The following is a 10234-nucleotide window of genomic DNA, read 5'->3' as shown; positions in this document are numbered from 1 at the left end:
GTATCCTTCTCATGAATTCTGAGTAGTCTTCTTTATCCTTCTCCCTACTTTGAGATATAGTTTTGTGAAGAATAGATTTTATTTTCTACAATTTTGAATGTTAATAATTTTTTATGATTTGAATTTTGATCTTCATTTACTTTTTGATCTGGCCAATTGAAATGTTAAAACTTGTTGAGAGATATATGTTCCTAAATGAGATATGATTTCTACAACATAGGGAGAATCACATTTGATTTCATGAGAGAATATGTCATCCATGGGATTGAGTGCAAATAAATTGGGAAATATACATTGTTTGATGCAAAATTGAAGATTTTAAGACGACAGAATAAAGTCCCCAATTTGGTCCAGTTGATTAGAAACTAATGCGAGATTGTTAGCCCTCAGGTGAAGGAGTAGTGGGTGCTCTGGAGTGGTAGTCTGGGGTGGTAGCCGGTATCCTCTTAGCCTAACCATGGATTTAGGGACCAAATTCTGAATTAGTTAATGTTCTTTATAGATTTCTTCACAATCCATATACTCATTCTAAAGGGAAAGGATGCTTTCTTAAATTTGAACTATCCGTCACAACAAAAACTATATTTAATGTTCATGACTTTACTGTTGAAAGTTTAGTATTTAGTTTAGTTTAACTTATGTAGTCTTACATCTGCATTTTAATTATCATTCACTTGAGTAGTTAATTTTCAAACTTCACACTTTACTTTTATTTTTTTTTGTACTTTTAGGTTATAAAATAACTTTCATAATTTACTTTTAGGATTTTCCAACTTCCCGGTGGGATCAATATCTAGGACTCCATTAGAGCCCTTTAGTACTTGAGCAATACGTATACTTGTGTTAATTTAAAGAGAATTTGGCAGTTTAAAAAAAGTTTTAAAAGATAAATTATTTTCATAAAGAGTATTTTTATTAGGATTATATTGCGTATTTATTATATATCTACCATGTCATCTTCATAAATCCTAACCATAAACAATTACGCCACATTTACATTCTCCACGACACCACCCAGTCTGTACAAACTTCGCTCCGTAATAAACTTCCTTGATATGGCAAATTTGTTATAATGAATTTGTGCTTTAAAATTGATGAATTTGGCATTTTTCATAAGTTTCTTTTCCTTTTCCTTGCTTTGCCTTAGGAGCCACATAAGAATTTGAAGATAAATTATAATAAACTTTAAAATTAAGATAAATGACTTCTTAGAAGCTTTTGATGCTAATGAAGCTTAGATCAATGGATTTTTCATCACCTAATCAAATATTTTTTGCAAATTTCAGACTCCACTCAATGTATTAAAAGTCCATGGTAAAATCATAAAATAACTATGCCAAAATGCAGTTCTAACATCGAGAAGATAAATTCCAGTGATTTTGAGCAAAGAAAATTTAAGATCAGAGCTCTAAGAAAAACTCTAAGCAGGTTTTTGTGAAAATGAGTAAGATGATGGAGCTTGGGTGTCAAAAATGGTGTGGGTTTGGTTTAAACTGCAAAATTTTGAGTTTCAACTTGTTCAGTTGAATCAGTGCTTAGGATCTGGTTTTGGCGCCTAGGCGCCAATCTATGCTAAACTCTGTGGCTTAGGCACCAGCTCTTGCGCCTAGACGCCAGACCCATAATTTTCTTTAATAAACTTTAAATTGTAGTTCAACAGACTCAAATAGTACAATAAAGCAGTATAAATACAAGCAAACTAACACACAATCAACTACTAAATATGGTAGAACACAAAAAACTATTAATAAAATAAACATGACAAATGAAACACAAAATTTTCTTCTAAACATTAATGATTGTTGACTAAATTTTTGCCCTCCCTTTTCAAATGTTGAAAAGTTACGATCAATAACATGAAAGAAAGAGGCACAAGGAAAATCCATAGCTATCTTCTCATCAATCTATTTATTTCTGCAATAGATAGTTACCTAATAATCGTGATAGCAAGACATGTGATTGCATTGAAGCCTTATTTTCCACTCCAAATGCTCATATTGATGATACATCTCGAGCAACTTGTTGTGTAGCAATGAAAGCTCCTCTTCATTTCTTCCCAATTTACTAGTCATTCTCTCTAAACTAAATGTTAGGAACCCATTAAAATAGGTTTGAGCATCTTTATGCACAAACTTATCTCCATTTCCCATTCCATTATTTTTACTCTCCATGGAAGCAAGTAAATGAAAGCAAGATCTCAAACACCCTCTAAATTCCTTCTTTCAGGCTATGTTTTCAAAGTTCTGGTGATTGGGGATGAATATATGACTGTTTAAAAAGTAAGAAGTGGAAAAAAATACTTGAGGGCAGTTTTTTCCACACCAAAAAGTGTGGCGCCTAGGGCCAGTTTCAGTGGGCTCTGGTGCTTAGGCGCCTACGTGCCAGTGCCAGAGTGAACACCGTTTCACCTATCATCATATCTTTCAAGTTCCAATTAGATTTAAATCCTTAAATGGTGTTTAAAAAATGCTACTTTAACCATAGAAAGTCACGATACAACATAAATAACAAACATAAATCAAACCACAAATAGATTATGGGTTGCCTCCCATAAAGCGCTTGGTTTAACGTTGTCAGCCCGACGTATCCAAATGTTTTACTCTGGCTGATCCAACATCAAAGTTTCTTTTTAAAAGGGCTTGCTTTCACCAATATAAGGTTTAAACCTATGTCAGTTTACTTTAATAGTTCATTCAGTTTTTAGATCTTTAATATCCACAACCCCATAAGGATAAACTTTTATCACAATAAATGGCCTCGTCAACTTGGACTTAAGTTTTCCAAAAAATAATTTCAATCTAGCATTGTATAATAAAATCTCTATTTTAGGCTTGTCAATTTTTCATCTTTTCTTTATAAATTATAGCATTTTCATAAGATTCATTCCTAATTTCCTCGAGCTCATTTAATTGCAATAATCATTTTTCTTCAGTATCCTTTAAATTATAAATAAATTCTTTTATCACCCAATAAGCTTTATGTTCTAACTTAACTAGTAAGTGATAATTTCTAAATATGAGTATATATGATGACATTCCTATAAGAGTTTTATAAATAATCCTATAAGCCCACATTGTAGAATCAAGTCTATCAGACCAATTATTTATATTAGGATTTACAGTTTTTTCCAAAACTCTTTTAATTTCTCAATTTGATACTTTTATAGTGCGAGGGTGATAAGGTGTGACAATTTGATGTTTAACTCCTTATTTTTTAAGTAATGTGTCAATTTTAAAATTTTTTAAGTGACTTCCCCATCTGTAATGATCATTTTTGGCAATCTAAATGTAGTAAAAATATTTTTGTTTAGAAATTTTAAGATATTAAGAGCATTACAATGAGGGAAAGCTATAGCTTCAATCCATTTAGACACATTGTCCACACCTAATAAGACATAATTTTCTCTTGAACATGATACAAATGTTCCCATAAAATTTAAACTCCAAACATAAACAATTTCAACTTCCAAAGTAAAATTTGGGGCATTTAATCACTTTAAAAAATATTACCTACTCTCTGGCATCGATCATATGCTTTCACATAAGTATTAACATTCTTAAACATTGTAGGTCAAGAAATTCCAATTTTAAATGCAGTCTTATCCACTCTAAAGTGTCCATCAAATTCAGAGTTATGACATTTTTGTATAATTTCTAGGGTTTCATTAATTGGTACAAATCTTTGAATGACTGAGTCTCGACATTTTTTTATATAAATAAATGTCATCCCAAAAGTAAAATCTTGCGTCGTGAATAAATTTCTTCTTCAAGTGTCTTGTTAGTCCGTATGGTAAAATGGTACTAAGTAGTTAACTATATCTACATACCATAGTATATGTCACTCAGCAACAACATAAAGTTGTTCATAAGGAAAATTTTCATTTAAGTCACCCTCAATGTTCTTTTTATTTTCTTATTGAAATCTTGACAGATGATCAACAGCTTTCCTAGCCACTCAGCAATAGTGGAATGATCAGTATGCACCATGCATTTAGCTCCAATTAAATATGGTCTAAATTTATCAAAAGCTTATACTATTGCCAATATCTCTTTTTCAGTTGTTATGTAATTAATTTGAGCTTCATTCAGAGTTTTGCTAGTACAATATATGACTTTAAAAATATTATCATATTTTTGTCTTAAAACAGCCCCAATGGTGTAATCACTTGTGTCACACATTAATTGAAATGGGTTTTCTCAATTAGGTGAAACAATGATAGGTTTAGTGATTAACTTTTTCTTTAATAAATTAAAGGCTTTTAGGAAATCATCATCAAAATCAAAATTCATATCTTTTTCTAAAAGATTGGCATATAAGTTTAGCAATTTTTTAAAAGTCTTTAATATACCTCATATAAAATTCTGAATGTCCTAGAAAACTTCTTATTTCTTCTAATGAAATAGGTTGTTGTAATTCAACAATAACTTGTATTTTTTCTAGATCAACTTCCGTGTCATTTTTAGAAATTTTATGTCGTAACACAATTCATTGTGTGACCATAAATTGACATTTTTCTCAATTGAGTATTAAGTTTTTTTTTCTGCACAACATTTTAAAACATTAGCTAAATGCTCTGAACATGAATCAAAAGAGGCTCCAAAAATTGAGAAACCATCCATAAAAGCTTCAATTCCTTTCTCATATAGGTCACAAGAAATAGACATCATACACCTTTGGAAAGTTGTAAATGCATTACATAAAACAAAAGGGATTCTTCTAAAAGAAAAAAAAATTCCATAAAGAGTTGTAAATGTAGTCTTTTCTTCATCCTTTGAACCAATAGGTATTTGGTGGTAACCAAAATGTCTATCCAAAAATAAGAAATAATGATGTCTAACTAGTATCTCCAACATTTGATCCAAGGAAGGTAAAGGAAAGTGATCCTTTCTAGTGGCGAGATTTAATTTTCTATAATCAATACAAATTTGCCATCCAATTACTTGTCTTATTGGTATTAATTCATTTCATTCATTAACGACTACTGTCACTCCTCTATTCTTAGGAACACAGTGAATAGAACTAACCCATGCACTATCATAAATAGGATAAATAATTCCCTCATTTAACCACGTTAGAATTTCTTTCATTACCACATTTTTCATTATTGGGTTTAATCTTTATTGACCTCACTTTTTGTTGAGGTCTAATGTTTCCCTTTTAGTAGCATAGGGTCTAGCCATAGGACTTTCCTATTGACTATTCCTAGAAGAATAGAAAAGGAACCCTCACCAATAAAAATTCTAAAATTTTCTTTGCTCAACTTAAAGTTCCACATATTGGTCCAAACCTCTAGCACTTAGTAGGTGGGGTCAATATGGAGGTGCTCAAGGGGAGTCCCCATAGGACTGCTTGGCCTTAGGGTTAAACCTTTGGTGGTGTGGTCTTGGTTGGTCTCACGCACACACTTGTACATTGCAATTTCACTCACTACCCTAAGCCCAAACCTGTTTAACTTTGATCCCTTAACCCTTTGGGAGACTCATGTAGTTGGTCCCCTAGACTCATTATCCCTAGGTTAAGGTTTAGCTAGGACCAGTACATGGAGGACACAAGGTAGAGGATTCTATTGGTCCATGGCTCAAGTAGGGTGATTGACACCCCAATTTTACTAGAATACCCAACTTAGCCTTTTGCTCCCAAATCTACCTAAATTACCAAACTTCCCTTAAAACCCCACCATTCCCAAAATACCTAAAATTTTTCAAAATCATCTCAAACCATTTGAAACCACCCAAATTACCCATAACACCCTAAAAATTTCAAAATTACCAAATACCCCTTATTTGGCCAAAATTACCAAAATACCCCTGATCACCCAAATTGTCACACAACCTTCAAAACCATTTCAAATGTCCCCAAAAAGAATTTGCACCACTCCATTGACCACAATTTGACCAATTTAACCTATTTTGATAAAAAAAACCCAAATTGCCTTTAAAGGTCCAATTACCGCAATTCAGCCCCAATATCCACCAATTGGATCCCAATCTTCCTTAATTTCAATTCTAAACTCAATATCATCATGCCCAAGCTTGATTGAAACCAAACCCAAGCCTAATTGACCCACATTTAAAACTAAATTCATCCTAAATAAAAAAGCCCCAATTTGACCCAAAACCAATATCTCACTCAATTGAACTCCCAAATCTAACCAATTGCCCCAATTTAGAATCATAAGCTATTTACAACACTTCACCATATCAAATTGAACCTTCAATTGGACTTGGTCAAGCATTAATTTCACTCAAAATTAACTTGGACCAAAACCCCCAATTTTGCCTCAAATTGGTCATGTCCCCAAATCCCACTAAATTGAACCCCATAACTCTGAAATTTTCAGTCAATTCCTATCAAAAAATCTTCATGAAAATTAACCACATCAAATTGAACCATCAATTAGGCCATAACCAAACTATAGCCCAACTCAAAACCAACACCCCCAAAATTGATCATGAGCCAAAATCCTTCAAATTGAACCTCCAAATAAATTCAAAATCACTTTAAATCATTTCTAAACTCCTTGTGACAATCATTCACACCTTCTTGATCAATCAATTGAGTCCAATTTCATGACTAGCCCAACCTAGCCCAATTTGAACCAAAAATTGACCCACGACCCAAATGTAATCAAAACTAGCCCAAGTGGTCAACCTAAGACCATTACGACCACTAAGTGGACTCTAAGGACTATCCAAAATCTATTTAGCCCAACCTACATGAGCCATGGAACAAGGGTCCCTAAAATTAAGGGATATGTTTCCTAAAAAGACTAAGCCAAGGGGATCTTTGCAAAAACCCATCACCAACCTAATTAATTACCTTGATAGACACCTCTGAGATTTTTGAGCCACCTGAGCTCCTCCTCTGCCTTGGCCAGCCACCCTAGTCACTAGAGGAGCCAAAATCGAGAGCCCCCACACCTCAATCTAAACCCAATTACACCTATCCAAGCTAGCTTATTCCAATTGGCATTTGACATTCTTCTGCCCTCCACCTAAGCACTATTTTGCACCTACTTTGAAGCTCTGTGCTCCACCCATTTCCCCTCTATTTAAACCACCTCCTCCATGGCCAAAAAGAGAGTTTACCAATTTCCTTGAGGAAACTCAACCCAACTACTTCCATACACTCCCTAAGAACTCCTAAGCTCAAGCCCATCATTTTCCTCCTATATATTTCTCTTTGAGAGCTCAATTTTGAGTTCAAAATCAGGGCTTTTTTTGGGATTTCATAAAAAACTATGAACATTCCAATTAAAACTTTCGAAAGCTTCCTCAGACCAAAAGAGGAAGTTCTCCATCAAATCCTCGTCTGTTGAGTATCATAACCTACCTTTTGATCAAAGTCGCACACCCATTTCATTAAAATTATACTTAGAGCTTACATAAGAGGAAAAATTACACATCCAGGAGGTTCGTGGAACTCCAGACAAAGGTATAAACCATTAACCCTAATTTTGAGCTCAGTTTCACCAATTGTGAAGAGAAGTTTAATTTCATAGCATTGTAACCATATGTAAGTGTTCTCCTTTAGTAAATGAAGGTTTAGGAACAAGCCCTATGTGATTTGGTTGAGTATCGAGTGAGATCTTAGGTCTATAAGGACTCATGGGCTCTGGCCATCTGACATGATGAATGATACACTAAAAATATATGCATTTTTAGACCCATATTTTATACCTATTTTTGATGATATTGCACTTTAATGGAAGGTATTTTGATATTTTCATATAGGTCGTTGATTTTTAGGGATTAAGTAAAAAGAAAGCAAAAATGATGAAATTTGGAGTCAAAATGATGTTTTTGAAGAAATGCTCAGCGCTGGCAGCGCTGAGGGCAGCGCCGACGGCGCAAAACAAATTAGTGCGAAGATTTTTTACTCAGTACCGACAGTGCCAGACCAGTGCCGACTGCGCCAAAGGTAGTGCAGACCTTGTTTCTAAAAGGTTCAATGTATTTGGACAATTTTTTGAAGAGTTTATGGAGGCACCCGTTGGAGAACCGACCTTGCGCTATATTTGGGGCCAAATTTCATCAGAAAAAGCACTCCTCTACATTTTTCACTCCTATACTTTCATTTTTACACCATATCATTCCATTCCACTTCCATATTAGAGTCAATTAGTGATTTTATTTTCATAATTTAGAGTTTTTGTGGTGAGATGTATCGTAAAAATTTCTGTAAGAGTGTTTGTGAAGGAGAAAAGTGAGAGATATCTTCTTCGTGCATTTCTAAGGAAATGCTACAAAGGGTTTTCTTTGATATAAGTATTGTTTGTTTATCAGTGTTGTATGAACTTTCTTTTATATATAAAATTTGTGATTTGTTATTTCTTGCACATGAAGTCTGAGTAGTTCCCTCTATCTTTCTCCCTACTCTTAGATATGGTGAAATGAAGTGATAATATGAATGTGCCAATATTAAATTGTAAAATAAATTGTGATGATTTTTTAACTCCAAATTTAATTTACTTTTTGATCTGGTCAAATGAATTGTTAAAATGTGTTGTGAAAGTATGAGTTCTACAACAGAGTAAGGATCACATTTGATTCCATGAAGGAGAACATCGTTTATGGAATTAAATGCAAATAAATAGGAAAATATTCTTTGTTGGGTGTAGAATTGGAGAACCTTTAGGATGATGGACTAAAATCTTCAATTCAGTCTTAATGTTTAAAAACTGAAGTGAGAGCTAGCCTTCAAGTGAAGGGAAGTGGGAGCTTTGGTGTGGGAACCGGTATCCTCCTAGCCTAGCCACGAATTTAGGGAATAAACACTAAGATTAGCCAATAATTTTCCATGTACTGTATCAGGGTAGAGAATTAAAATTGCTCCTATTTGGCACAATACATATTATGAACATTTATCTCATCTCATTTTACCATGACCTCATTGTAGTGGGAAGGATGCTTTTTCATATAAGAATCTCCGTTACATAAACATAGTTAATATATTAGTATTTATTATTTTAAATTTTTCATATTTGATTTGATAATAGTTTAGAAATTTATTTTTGATCACATATCAATAATTAAATTTAGTGATAGTGATTTCAATTGACTTTCTGTGAATTTCCTAGCAAATTTATCATTTCCAATTTAAACTTTCCCCGTAGGATCGATATTTGGGAATTAAATAGAAAGTCCATTACTAATTGATAATGATATGTATACTTGCATAGAATCTGAATATTAATTGATTATATTAATATTAATTGATTATCTGAATATTAATTGATTATATTTAATTAAATTTTACACGATCTATCGCAACAAAAAAGCCGGATCAAGTTTTTTGTGACTTTGTGTCTTTGTGTTGGGAAGGTAACGGTTGAATTAAATAGTTTTGATAAATTAAGAAATTCAGAGATAATATATATACCATTAAAAAGTTATTATTATTAAAAAAAATACATATATAACTATATTTAAGAGTATATTTAAGAAATTTTTCCTTGCTTACTATATTTTTTTTTTTCGATATATTGGATGTGAAGGTTTAGTACCTTACGATTCAGAATTAGAACATACTATTAGAAAATTTTGAAATTAACACAAAGAAATTAAAATTTTGAGTAGAATAGCGAATAACTTAGATAATCCAATAAATGAAAATCGACAAAGACCTTTAAAAGATTATGTGAATCTTTAAAAGATTATGTAAATTCGACAGCAGATGAACTTCACTTGACTATTCACTGCTAATTTGTTGCTGCTAATTTGTTTGAGCTTAAACCTACTATTATCAAAATGGTACAAAATAATTAGTTTAGAGGATTACTTACAGGAGATACTAACTTACATCTTACGAGTTTTCTTGAAATTTGTGCTACATTTAAATATGACGGAGTGTCTAATGATGTTGTTAGGCTTAGACTTTTTCTTTTTTCATTAAGGGATAAAGACAAGGCTTGGTTAAATTCGTTAACACCTAGATCTATTAGACCTTGGGGAGAACTATCACAAAAATTCTTGGCTAAATATTTTCCACCCATGAAAACTGCTAAGCTTAGAAATGATATTACATCTTTTTGTCAGTTTGAAGGGGAATCGATATATGAAGCCTGAGAAAGATTTAAAGATCTTCTTAGGAAATGTCCACATCATGCTTTACCAGATTGGTTAATAATTCAAATATTTTACAATGGATTAGTAGGAACATTAAGATCTATATAGATGTTGTTGCAGATGGTTCATTAATGTTGAAACCTTATGATGAAGCATATTCTTTAATT

Source organism: Phalaenopsis equestris, unplaced genomic scaffold (assembly GCF_001263595.1).
Source record: "Phalaenopsis equestris unplaced genomic scaffold, ASM126359v1 Scaffold217426, whole genome shotgun sequence".
NCBI classification, from domain to species: domain Eukaryota; kingdom Viridiplantae; phylum Streptophyta; class Magnoliopsida; order Asparagales; family Orchidaceae; genus Phalaenopsis; species Phalaenopsis equestris.
This window is presented reverse-complemented; position numbering follows the sequence as displayed.